Genomic DNA, 14,781 nt, shown 5'->3' with positions numbered 1-14,781 from the left:
GATTCATCTAGCCCTGCCTTTCTCATGATGTGCTCTGCATATAAGTTAAATAGGCAGGGTGACAGTATACAGCCTTGCCGGACTCCTTTCCCAATTTTGAACCAATCAGTGCTTCCGTGTCCAGTTCTCACTGTTGCTTCTTGGCCCACATATAAGTTTTTCAAGAGACAAATAAGATGGTCTGGTATGCCCATCTCTTTAAGAACTTGCCACAGTTTGTTATGATCCACACAATCAAAGGCTTTAGCATAGTCAATGAAGCAGAAGTAGATGTTTTTCTGGAACTCTCTAGCTTTCTCCATGATCCAGCGTATGTTGGCAATTTGATCTCTAGTTCCTCTGCCTCTTTGAAATCCTGCCTGAACTTCTGGTAGTTCTCGATCCACATACTGCTGGTGTCTAGCTTGTAGGATTTTAAGCATAACTTTACTAGCATGAGAAATGAGTGCAATGGTGCGATAGTTTGAACATTCTTTGGCACTGTCTTTCTTTGGAATTGGAATGTAAACTGATCTTTTCCAATCCTGTGGCCACATTTGCTGGCAAATTGAGTGTAGCACTTTTACTGCATTGTCTTTTAAGATTTTGACTGAGCCACAGTCAGCTCCTGGTCTTGTTTTTACTGACTGTATAGAGCTTCTCCATCTTTGGCTGCAGAGCACATAGTCAATCTGATTTCTGTGTTGACCATCTGGTGATGTCCATGTGTACAGCCATCTCTTGGGTTGTTGGAAAAGAGTATTTGCTATGACCATTGTATTCTCTTGACAAAATTCTATCAGCCTGTGCCCTACTTCATTTTGTACTCCAAGGCCAAACTTGCCTGTTATTCTGGTTATCTTTTGGCTTCCTACTTTAGCATTCCAATCCCCCATGATGATAAGGACATCATTTTTTGGTGTTAGTTCTATAAGGTGCTGTAGGGCTTCATAGAACCCGTCAATTTCATCCTCTTCAGCACTGGTGGTTGGGGCATAGACTTGGACTACTGTGATATTGAATGGTTTGCCTTGGATTCGAACTGAGATCATTCTGTCATTTTGAGGATTGTATCCTAGTATTGCTTTTCCTACTCTTTTATTGACTATGAAGGCTACTCCATTTCCTCTGAGGGATTCTTGCCCACAGTAGTATACCTGATGATCATCTGAATTAAATTCACCCATTCCTGTCCATTTTAGTTTGCTGATACCTAAGATGTCGATGTTCAGTCTTGTCATCTCTTGTTTGACCACGTCCAGCTTTCCTTGATTCATGTATCTTACATTCCAGGTTCCTATGGAGAAAAAATCTTTACAGCATTAGACTTTCCTTTCACCACCAGACCCATCCACAGCTGAGCATCCTTTCGGCTTTGGCCCAGTCGCTTCATTCTTTCTGGTGCTACTAGTAGTAGCCCTCTGCTCTTCCCCAGAAGCATATTGGACGCCTTCCGACCTGAGGGGCTCATCTTCCAGTGTCATATCGGTTTTTGCTTTTTGGTATTGTCCATAGGGTTTTCATGGCAAAGATACTGGAGTGGGTTGCCATTTCCTTCTCCAGTGGATCACGTTTTGTCAGAACTCTCTGCTATGACCTTTCCGTCTTGGGTGGCCCTGCATGGCAGAGCTCATAGCTTCATTGAATTACACAAGCCCCTTTGCCATGACAAGGCAGTAATCCATGAAGGGGTCTATCAACAGAGATGTTTTAAAAATCCCAATTGGTGGGGAAGGGAAAGGAAACAACCTTGCTTAGAGAGGCCTCACTCTATATATTTTGCTTGCAGTTGCTGATCCCCCTTCCTTGCTTAAGGGCTGCTTTAATAAGACTCATGTATAATGAGATTTTCTCAGATATGAAATGGGACAGGCACCCAAGTTGCATAAGTGAATGAATAGTCAAAAACAATTATGTTATTAAGCGTATTACTTGACCTCTAGCATTATCAATTAAGATATGATTACATAGGAGAATTAAGCTTTTTTTTAAAAAAATACAGACATCGTCTCTATCTATCTATTTATTATCGTAACACACAAGTCTTATTACCAGCAGGCATTGCCCATGATCTGTCAAAAAGACTGCATCAAGATTATTTTGAAATCTCTTTTGGCCACATTGTAAGACCTTTATTTTTGTCCTGGTTAAAAACCATGAAAAGAACGAAGAGTTTATTAATTTCTTAAAGTATATATTAGATATTCCAAGCATACTGTATTTTTCACAAGCCCTTAGAGTAGTGTTTTTCAAACTTGGCAATTTTAAAATGTATTGACTTCAATGTCCAGAATTCCCCAGCCAGCATGCTGCTTTAGAAGAAGCGGACTTACAATTTAATAAGCTCTCTGCCTTTCTGAAGAAATGAATTTAAATGAATTGATGGTTTTTGAAGTTATTTTTTTCCCTAGTAGGAATAATTTCGTGATAACCATAATGTTTTTTGGTGGGATAGCTGATTGCACTTATATTTTAGATCAATTCAATAATTATGTATTCACTGCCTACCAACTCCTCTCCAATATTAGTACTTTGCAGTTGAAAAAAGGCCCGTGTTTGGCTGAAGCTGATATGCTATCTAAGGTTCTGGCTCTTCCATTATATGCACATAAACTAAGCAAGCAACCAGCTGAATTTTCATTTATACTGACAATGGCCACCACAATTTTTCAGTTCACTTGTGGAATTATACCTACTTTACAACTTGCAGCTTTATCTATATCACCATTGTCCTCCATGAGCATTAGGTTAGTGAGGGATCTACTGTTCCTAACCCTACCTGACTTACCTAAAATCTATGAATGTAATCAACTTCATCTAAGGTGGTCTGGAATTGAAAAAGTAAGTACGTATAAATTTCAGTATCTTCCCAGAAATGCACAGATTAATTCAACATTCCCTACACCATTCAACCTAGTTTTCCCTTCCCCCACAGCAGATGGCATAAGTATCTGGATAAATGCAAAAGCACAGAAATCTGCATGGTCCAGTTAAACTGACCTCATTGCTATTCTTTTTACACTGCATGGGCTCTTGGGAAAATTATAATGTATGTAGTTTGGAAAAGCTTCTTGTATGATTTTTTTTTGGAGCTGTCTGGAATAAAATATGCAACTCCTTTTTAGTTACAGTTCAGCCCTAGGTGTGAAATGAAAATAGCATTTGTCACTCTGGTCAAATGTTGTGTGTCAGAACCAAGGATGATGCATTTCTCCTGCTCCTAGTAGATTTCACAGTGTATTTATTAGTATCTGGACTACTCATGGAGACTGAGGATTGGAAGCATTATTTTGCAATAGCTCTGAACCTTTCTGAGGAAATGGATGCAGATGGTATTGTGGCAGATGAGTAGTCAACTTGGAAACAATTTCCTCATGTGAGAATTCAGGTTTTTGTCCTTTTCACACTTCTCTTCAGTGCTCATATGAAATACCTGGGAGAGGTAATCTGTAGGTTTAGGTTAGGTATCACCAGTAGGCTGATTGTACTGAAATATGTCTCTCTAGTTGATCCCAGGCTGATCTAATATTGTTATGAAAATTTCTACCCAGTTGGGGTGGCTGTTGAAGTCTGGACTGATGAAACAGGCTGAAGTAACCCTAACTTGTTGGTGATACTGTTTCTACATAGGAGTTCTTTTCCAGCCCCAGCATTGATTCTGGACTGAAGTGCAAGGAACAGGGGGCTATTCTGGGCTCATGACTACTGCTCGGTGGGCAAGTAGAGACTATGCTCAGAGATCAGTTGCCTTATTTTGGTGGATGTCACTGCTGTAGCCCTAACTGAAGTAGAATGACCTTACAGTGTTAATCACTGCCTTATCACAATATGCTGGATTGTTTTAATGTCCTTTACATGAGCAATCTTTGAAGACCATTTGGAAACAACAGTTGATACAGTTTATTTGTGGGGTGGTATGAACCACAATGACAAATCACTATTACAGGTCATACATTGACCATCAAAAGATTTGTGGTTGCAATTCAAAATGGTATAACCTATAAACTATATAGACCTAATTAGGATTGTTACCTAGTATCTTCAAGGACGATTGTTGCCTACTGAAATCAGCCTGCCTGATAGATGATTTCTGGAAAAGTTTGTATGGTTCCCTGCTTTTTGAGGAATGAAGTGGTTTGCGGGTTGCAAACATTTTCTTGTTGTTGATGAAGATGGATCCAGTTTTGTGCAATGATTTGCCTCCAGAAGTGAGATTAGTCCCTAGTTACCTTTCTAGAAATCAACAAAACAACTGTTTTGAAGAGTATTGGTGGAATAATTTAGGATATACTGAGTTTTGCTCCTGCATTTATTGATATGCTCAATATATGATTTAATTGTAGATATTTCAATTATTTATTTGGATATCTTAATTTTTTGATGTTTACTACTAGGACCCTGCTGAGGTAAAGTAGGTCTACGAAAATTAATAAATAATAAGTAAACATGGACCTAGCCCAAACTTTCGACGTATTGCAAAGGATATGAAGAAAACAAACATTTTCATTTAACTCTGAACTCCTGGGATAGCTCATATGGCTTAAGTAGGAGAAGAAATTTAGTATAATGAGAGAATGAGTTTCTTTACAGTAGCTCAGTGAAGGAATCTTTCTGTCAGTCTTCTACACAACTGAGGTAAGAAGGCTGAAGTTGCTTAAAGAAATCATGGCATAGCCCCTTGCTGGAATTAATTTACATACGTTGTCTCTGTTACACCCCTCCCCCGCATTACTATTCTGTATGAAGAGGGATCACTGCAGAGGGTTACAAAATGTGAGTTGGGCCCTAAAATCAGCATCTAGAAAAGGTTGTTTAGAGGTCAAACAGTGACCAATATAATAAAGAAAGAAAGTGTTGGATATGAATCTGTTGAAAGAATTAATAGTTCAAATGATTCATCACACATTTTTTTTATTTCTTAGGGACATATGAAAGGCAGGGATTTCAAAACAGTTGTGCTAGAAAAAACATCAATAACAAGGCCTGCTGATTTAATTTTTCAGTACCTCAGGCTTGAAAAGAAGTTGTGATTTATGAACCTTTGCTTTCAGTGAAACTGAAAACTGTTATAAATTACAAATTACTGGTGGTTTATCTTGCCTGGTTTGACTTATTTTTTAAAATTCATTGTGGGCATTTTTATGTTAAAAAAACAAACAAAAATCTAAAAGCTTACTTTTTCATTTAAGTGAATACAATGGCTCATCCTAATGTGATACAGAACACAATACTATATTATATATTTTTGATTTCATATTTTCTTTTCATATAGAAATACATTTTCAATACCAGCATCTGCATTTCTACCTAGACCCGTACCAATCGGGTTTCAGGCCTGGGTACAGCACGGAGACGGCATTGGTCGCGCTGGCGAATGATCTCTGGCGGGCTCGGGACAGAGGTTGCTCCTCTGTCCTAGTCCTTTTAGACCTCTCAGCGGCTTTTGATACCATCGACCATGGTATCCTGCTGCGGCGTCTCAGAGGGTTAGGAGTGGGAGGCACAGTTCTCCAGTGGTTCTCCTCTTACCTTCTGGGACGTTCGCAGTCGGTGTTGGCAGGGGGGCAGAGATCGACCTTGAGACCTCTCATTTGTGGAGTTCCTCAGGGATCGGTTCTCTCGCCTCTCCTGTTCAACATCTATATGAAGCCGCTGGGTGAGATCATTCGTGGTTTTGGAGTTGGGTATCACCAATATGCTGATGATACCCAACTTTTTATTTCTACCCCAAACCACCCCAGCGATGCCCTCGACGTGATGTCCCGTTGCCTGGAGGTGGTCCGGGTCTGGATGGGGAGGAACAGGCTTCGACTCAACCCTGACAAGACTGAGTGGCTGTTCGTGCCGGCATCCCGGGAAATTCCGATTATCCCATCATTGGCCATGGGGGGTGAGCTATTACCCCCCGTAGATAGGGCCCGCAACTTGGGGGTCCTTCTAGATTCACAGCTCTCTTTGGAAGAGCATATTGGAGCTGTGACTAGGGGGGCCTTTGCCCAGGTTCGCCTGGTGCGCCAGTTGCGGCCCTATCTAGACCGGGATGCCTTGCGCACAGTCACTCATGCGCTCGTGACCTCTCGTCTAGACTACTGTAATGCTCTCTACATGGGGCTGCCCTTGAGGTCCACCCGGAGACTCCAGCTGGTGCAGAATGCAGCCGCGCGAGTTGTCTTGGGAGTTTCCCGATCCGGGTGAGGTTCAAGTTGTTAGTGATGACTTACAAAGCCCTTCATGGCATGGGTCCGGATTACCTACGGCAACACCTGCGGCCGGCGTCAACTTCCCTCCGTCCAGTGCGCTCCCACAGAGAGGGCCTCCTCAGGGTGCCACCGATCAAAGAATGCCGATTGGTGACCCCCAGGGGGAGAGCGTTCTCTGTGGGCGCGCCAGACCTTTGGAACAGCTTACCGGTTGAGCTCCGGATGGCCCCCGACCTTCGCTCCTTCCGGCGCGATCTCAAAACTTTCTTTTTCGAACAAGCTGGCCTGGTCTGATGGGATGGGGTTGGGTTTCTATAAATAGTTTTAATTGTAATATGTATTAATTTTTAGGGCATAATGTTTAATGACTTTTTAATTTTTGTATAATATTTTTATTGTGTATTGCCCTGTTCACCGCCCTGAGTCCTTCGGGAGAAGGGCGGTATAGAAATCAAATTATTAAATTAAATTAAATTAAATTTCAAAACATACTGTAAAAGCCTACTATTTTAAAAGCTGAATATAGTCACTAAAATATATAATCTTAAATGCAATGGAATCTTAGGATAAGCGTGTCATTTCTTTTTTTTCAAGTAATATTTGCATAGATTTCTACCATTGTGCGCCCTACAGTGCATTCATTTTATAGGTTTAGGAATACTTATCAAAACAGAATCCCTTTTCACACTGTTAGTCCTGCTTCTTTGTTCATAGTTTTTTTTTCAATTTTTAAAGAAAGATTTTTATAGTTCAATGAAAATAACATTGAACTTTGCTAATCAGCATGTCTCATATTATCAGAATATCATGGTAATGGCCAGTATGAATAGAACAAGAATATGAAGCAGAAAAGCAAAGAGAAGAAAGCAAAGAGAAATTACATAGCTTAACTTCACTGCCAGTATAGAATGCAACATATTCAACAAGATAAAAGAAAAATTGCTTGCTACATTTGCCAGAAATCAACCAAAAGGGTTCCTTGAATAGGTAAGAAAGAAGTCAAGGAAACAGTTGATCCATTACTTGGAGAGGATAGCAAGATGGTGACAGGCAACAGGCAACAAGGACAAAGCTGAATTGCTTAATTCCTATATTATACCCGCCATTGCAAAAAAGGAATAGCAGCCTGCCTTGTCAGAAGCAGCATTCGGAGGAGCAGAAGTTATATACAGATCAAAATAGATAAGGAATTGGTGAGAGGACACCCATTTGCTCTTAATGAATTCAAGTGTACAGGACCAGATTAATTATATCCCAGGAATTAAAGGAACTGGTGGATGCCATTTCAGAGCCACTGACTAAAGTTTTAGAGAAATCACGAAGCACAGGAGAAGTGCCAGAAGACTGCAGGAAAGCCAAGATTGATCCAATATTTGAAAGGTGGGGGGGGGGGGACCAAGGGGAATCCTGGAAACTACAGACCAATCTTGACATCAATACTTCAGAAAGTCCTAGAAAAGGGAATCAAGCAGTGAGTTTGCAAACACTTAAAAATGAACAGGGTGAATACCAAAAGCCAACATGGATTTCTTAAAAAGGAGTCATGCTAAACAAATTCTACTGCTAGACAAATCCAACATGACTAGATTGGTGGAGCAAAAGAATGCTATAGATGTACTGAACTCGGACTTCAGCAAAGCATTTGATAAAGTAGACCATAATCTTCTTCTTTGGAAGGTTTTGGAACAATGTGGGATGAATGGTTCCACTATCAGATGGATTCATATTTGGCAAACAATTGTAGCCAAAATATGGTCCTTTATTAATCTATGTCCACATGGAAAGAAGTATGCAGTGGGATATTTCAGTGTTTTAATAGAAGAGAATATGATATCTAGGGGAAATTTAATTACTTTGATTCCTCTTACATTGCACTGTCTTGCCTTATTTGTAGATAATGCTAAACTGGAACTTGTTTTGCCTAATTTTAATTCAATTGAATGTTTGGCTGTATCTCAGGATGCAAATCATGAATTTTTTTTTGTTAAAACTGTGCAATGAAAACACAGTTCAGAACTGATTTTAAAATTTAAAATTTAAATTGGTTTAAACAACAGATTATCTTTAATGGCTGGCATTCTGGCTTATTCCTAATGTCATCCCAAACTTCTTGCCAGCCCACAGAAGAAGGCAAGGGCTGCTGAAAAAGACTCCTTACACAGGCTCTCCTCATTCTTTAATCACCATGGCAACACTCTTCTGTTCACATCTAAACTCCCTGGACATAAGAAAACGATAGGGATCTGACCTCTAAATGCCAAATCACAGGTTTGTTTCCAGAAAAACACAACCGATTTCCCATTTCACAAAAGGCAAAATAGCTAAGCTCAGGAAAGGCTTGCACTCTGTTCAGAAAACCCACAGAACTCTCTAAACAAATCCACCCATAAACCCACAGGGGAAGTGCCTTATAACTGTCCCCCCCACAAATAGAGGCAAAATACATATATTAAAGGCCGTCAAAAAGGATAACACAAGCACTGTCACAAATGCCCACAGTCAAACAAAAAACACAGATTCACTCCACAAGGCTCTTTCTTATTTACACAAAGAACACCCACATTATACTATGAACTCCTAGAAATACATAAGCAGAGATGTCTAGGTATTCCCACTCTATTTATTTTATTTATTTGTATCCTACCTTTATTATTTATACAAATAATTCAGGGCAGCAAGCATATCCAGCATACCTGCCTCTTCCTATTTTTCCCACCACAAACCACCCTGTGAAGTGGATTGAGCTGAGAGAGAATAACTGGCCCAAGGTCACCTAGATGGCTTCTGTGGCTAAGGTGGGACTTGATTTCATCTGATATGGGGGACATTAGCCATCAATTCACCAAACAAACCATATTTACTTTGCTTGTTTCTGAATCCATTGATATGAACTCTGATTTACTATTACATTTTAAGTTAGCCTTCTGAGCTACAGATATTGTATAAAGAAATTTCTGTTATTCTCTGCTGGTTGTCTAGAGCAGGGGTGTCAAACTCAATTTCATTGAGGGCCGCATCAGCATTGCGGTTGCCCTCAAGGGGCTGGGTGGGTATGGCCAGGGTGGGCGTGGCCTACTGGGTGGGCATGGCTAGAGTGCGTATGGCCTACTGGGTGGGCGTGGCCAGCTCTACATTGTTCTCATCAAGGGTGCCTATGGGGGCCTGGGCAGGAGTGGGACAGATCTGAGGGTCTCTGGCAGAAGGAAGGTCTCTGGGCCAGGGCCAAGGCAGTGGGGGCCATTCCCTCACTGTTTCCAGGATGGCTTCGCGGGCCACATGAAACCACTTCGCGGGCCGGATCCGGCCCCTGTGCCTTGTGTTTGACATGTCTGGTCTAGAGATTTGCAGCCAGATATGGCCACCTAGACATCAACTTACAGATTACCCAGAAGGCTAATTTATTACATCTGATCGTTCTTATCATTAATCATGCCACTTCATGCTTTTTGATTCCTTATTATACTGGCTTCCGTCCCCCTCCCCCCACTTTTCAATGTGCTCACTTTATTCTGCCTTGTCTGAAGACCTAGAGTTGCAACGCTCACTGCTGTCAGTATCTGGAAAAATATATAACAATATTCATTTTAGTTAATTTCTAAAGCAACAGAAGGTTACACTAGGAAGCCTTGATTACAAATCTTGAACTAAAACAACATGTAGTTATCCCCGTGTGATATGTTGTTAGTGGGAACTGAGAAAAATATTTTTAAAACATTTTGCACAATATCATGCTAGGCCATATGGTGAATTGGTGATAGCCACTTAACCAATAAATATTGATTAATCATATGAATTAATAGGGATTTTCAGAAGTATTAGTACATTAAAGCAGTTCAACATTAAGTAGGGTAATTTTTCTCTCTTGTGAAGTAATTTGTATCTTTACTGGCACTTGGGGGCAATTTTTTGAACACTAGGAGACTTTAAAAGATGCATTAATTGTTGCCTCTCAATACTAAAATATCCATTTAGGATATTGTCAATGAGATCACACTTAGCAAAACCTGAAGCTAACAGGTCAAGAGCATAAATGGTTTGGCATCTGTGGTTAAAAAAATCTTTTCAGCTTATCTCTCATGTAGTTGACTAGCAAAACTCTGTCTCAGTAGAAGGTATTTATCTAGAACAGTGTTTCTTAAACTTTTTTCTCTCAGCACCCCTTCCCACTTTTAAAAAAGTATGGAGGATCCCAAACAAACTCATATTCGCATGGCTAATATTTATCATTAGTTACTGGGTTAAAAAGGGACGCGGTGGCTCAGTGGGTTAGGACGCTGAGCTTGTCGATCAGAAGGTCGGCAGTTTGGCAGGTCGAATCCCGAGTGCCGCGTAACAGAGTGAGTGCCTGTTACTTGTCTCAGCTTCTGCCAGCCTAGCAGTTCGAAAGCACGTAAAAAATGCAAGTAGAAAAATAGGGACCTCTACAGTGGGAAGGTAACAGCATTCCGTGTGCCTTTGGCGTCTAGTCATGCCGGCCACATGACCACGGAGACGTCCTCTGACAAGCGCTGGCTCTTCGGCTTTGAAATAGAGATGAGCACCGGCCCCTAGAGTTGGAAACGACTAGCACGCATGTGTGGGGGAACCTTTGCCTTTACCTTTACCTTTACTGGGTTAAAACATAAAATTGATGCATTTGTTGCTGCTATGATTTCTCATACTGTTTGATGGGATTTAAATATTGCATTATTTTTCAACATAGGCTGACAATTTTAATTTTGCAGACCCCTGATAGAGTGTTGGAGGTCTATTTGTAGGTCTACATTTTATGAAACACTGTTCTAAAGCATGACTTGCCTTCAGCATGTCGCTTTGTTACTGTACAGTTCAGGATATTAAGGCATTTGGCAGAATGGTAAAAATTGCAACATTTTAAACAGTTTTACAGCTTAGTACAGGGGTGTCAAACTCAATTTCATTGAGGGCCGCATCAGCATTGCGGTTGCCCTCAAGGGGCCGGGTGGGTATGGCCAGGGTGGGCGTGGCCTACTGGGTGGGTGAGGCTAGAGTGCGTATGGTCTATTGGGTGGGCATGGCCAGCTCTACATTGTTTGCATCAAGGGTGCCTATGGGGGCCTGGGCAGGAGTGGGACAGATCTGAGGGTCTCTGGCAGAAGGAGGGCCTCTGGGCCAGGGCCAAGGCAGTGGGGGCCGTTCCCTCACTGTTTCCAGGATGGCTTCGTGGGCCACATGGAACCACTTTGCGGGCCGGATCCGGTCCCCGGGCCTTGTGTTTGACATGTCTGGCTTAGTAGCTACCAACATTACTGGCCCAGGAGAAATTCACAGTCATATGTTCCCAATAGAAAGGAATTACTGCATGTGTAATCTTTCAGAATAAAGTTAGGTTTATTTGTATATTTATTAATTAATCACATTTATACAGCATATATTTAGCAGCAACATATATAAGTATAGGGTCTATTGTCCCTTTACCACAAATAAGGACACAAGAATTTATCAGGGCAACGATCAAACATGACATATTCTTTATTCCTGTGACCAAGCCCATAGGCTGATCCAAAAACTATCCTTTCTTATGGGGATTTAAGAACATAACAATAGCCCTTCTGGACCAGGCCCAAGGCTCATCTAATCTAGCTTCCTGTTTAAACACAACAGCCCTCAAGATGCTTTTGTGAGAAGTTCAGAAATGAAGCAGATGGCCTTTCTTGCATACAGCCATCCAGACTCAGGGCCATGATTGACCATGAATCCAAAGCCGTCCAAGCTGATAACCATCACCACATCCCAACAGAGAGGCATTATAAGGGGCTAGTCTAGATAGGTCTGAGGTCTTTTCTTATGTTCTTCCTTTGGTAATAAACCAGAGCTGTTTATTATTCTTCAATCATTTTAATCACAAAATCCCACTGACCATAAATTTCTTAAAGCCTTCCTTTGCAAGGCTATTTGCAGCAGAAACAGCAGTGGCTCCTACTCTGATCGGTGTATTTTCTTACCTGAATTTGTTCCTTTCCTGCAACCAGACAGCTGCCTTGTAGGTTTCTTCAAAGAATTGAAATTATGAACTAAGGAATTCTGAGCCTTGAAGTTCTCAAGTCAACAGACCTGGGAAGATGCACTACTTTCACATCGGGACTGCAACAGTCAAGAAAAATTATGGGAAATCAGACTAAAACCTGACGTTCTACCCTTTCTAAAGCTTATCTTTCCCGCTTTTTTTTTTTTTTGCAAAAGTGCTATATGGCCAGGTACTAGGAAACAATTGAAGTGGCAAAATCTGCCTTCTTTAATTCTAGAATGGCTGTGTAGGCTTTAATGAATTTTACTTCTTTGCTAAGAAATTAAAATTACAGAATGGAATTAGCTAAAGGTAAATGTTGACAAAAACATCTGAAAAGTAATTTAACGCCTTGTCTACCTGATAAACTCATGTAGCTATGGGAACATGATTCCTCTTGATATCTACAAGAGAAAAACACTCTTGTGTGAAGTTTCAGTTTAACTATACTGAGGCACTTTCTTGTTTCAGAAGTAAAAAATACCCCAAAAGACCTTATTTAGGAGCACACAACCAATGGTAATAAGACCTAACTGTTTATTGTTAGGGATAATTGAAACCAAAATTGTTGTTAAATGTTGGGGCTCATTAAACTATGAGGTCTAGGCAATTTTACACACACACACACAGATACACAAAGGTTTTTTATCAGGCTTGGGGATCTGCACATTGGTTGCACCACATATAGCATCTTAATTAATCCTCTTGCAATCTTGCTTTTTACTCGTGTTAATGATTTAATTGTTTGAACTGGTTGTTATATTCTGTTTTGGTAGTTTATTTTATTGTACACCTCCCAGAGTCATCTTATGTGAGATGGGAAGCCATATATGTTTGGCAAATAAGTGTGTTTGTGTATGTGTATGAAAAGTGAAATATAATTATATGAAATGACATTCTAAGAGTACCATTAAAAAAGGTAAAGGTTCCCCCGCACATGCGTGCTAGTCGTTTCCGACTCTAGGGGCCGGTGCTCACCTCCGCTTCAAAGCCAAAGAGCCAGCGCTTGTCTGAGGACGTCTCCGCGGACATGTGGCCGGCATGACTAGACGCCAAAGGCACACGGAACGCTGTTACCTTCCCACCGTAGCGGTCCCTATTTTTCTACTTGCATTTTTATGTGCTTTCGAACTGCTAGGTTGGCAGAAGCTGGGACGAGTAACAAGTGCTCACTCTGTTACGCGGCACTCGGGATTCGACCCGCCAAACTGCCGACCTTCTGATCGACAAGCTCAGCGTCCTAACCCACTGAGCCTCCCAAATTCTTGTTGATGGGTGGAAAGGCTCAGAAGGGCCTACTTAACATTGAAATAGAAAGACGGGTGATGGATGCCTAAGCAATAAGAGAAGCATATTTAAGCCATATTAGCCATGTGCAAATATATTTCCTGATAGTATTCTTATGGATGAACATATCTATTTTCCCTGGTTGTTTTTAAATTCTTTTTGGTTGGTGTGCTACTGGGCTCCTGTTTAACAAGTCATTTATGTTCATCATAAGAAGCATATACATAAAATAAATGTATCTTGATGCATAACTGTGCAGGAGTACAGATGTTTTATTAATGAAAATGAATCCAGCTTTTTGTAAGTCATGGCAGTAATATAAGCTATGATTGTTTAGTTCCTTGCTAGACAGTCCCCGCTGTTTTCACATAGAAATTCCTGTAATACTTAATGGACATCTGGAAGAATTCAGCCAATTAATCGAATTCACACAGGAGCTAAGCTAATGGCTGTCTGAAAGGCAGTTTACATTAAATCAAACTTGCAATATGAATGAAAGTACTTAATCATACATGCAACATTCATTAGATGCAGCACAGCAAGTGTTTTGATTACTTTAATGAAAGATCAGGTAAAGTGCATCAACTGAACAGATTGAAGAGACAGTCTGCTTACAAATGTTTGATTATGAAGACTATCAACAGAAACAGTGCCAGTAATTTACAGCAAAATATAATTTACAAGGCCAGAAAAGTTTGCTGCAACAAGTGAAATTTGGGGTTTGTTTCCTAACACATTAATAGACAGACATAATATAAGATGCCTTCAATATAGGCATAAGCCAACTTAAGGATATTTGTGCAGGAGTTCTAACAATCTCTTACGAATCATAGAATTGATTGTTTAGTCTGTTATTAAGGTATTAATGTGTAAAATTCAATTCATATGTCATATGGCTTTTAACTCTTTATACCCATCTGTAAACACCATGATATTCTGCCCCATGCAGGATAAATGGATAGAGGGAGAGAGATCTTCGTCCTTTCTTGTCCTGAAGGTATTCATTTCAAAGTAACAGAGCTACCCTTCCAAAATCTCTTGTTCCAGCTTCTTGAGCTAAAGCTGTTTGTGGCTAATTATTGCTATCAGATGCAGAACTCTAGTAATCTGCTTTTTCAAGAAATGGTAGCAACTTTTATGCTTTTACTTGAGATGACTGTCCTCGTGGTAAGCAAATGTTTCCCTACCAAGCACTGTTTATTACAGATGATGATGATGATGGTGGTGGTGGTGGTGATGATGATGTTGATGATGATGATGGTATTATCCATTCAGTCATATCCGATTCTT

This window comes from Vipera ursinii, assembly GCF_947247035.1.
Source record: "Vipera ursinii genome assembly, chromosome: 1".
Classification (NCBI taxonomy): Eukaryota; Metazoa; Chordata; class Lepidosauria; order Squamata; family Viperidae; genus Vipera; species Vipera ursinii.
This window is presented reverse-complemented; position numbering follows the sequence as displayed.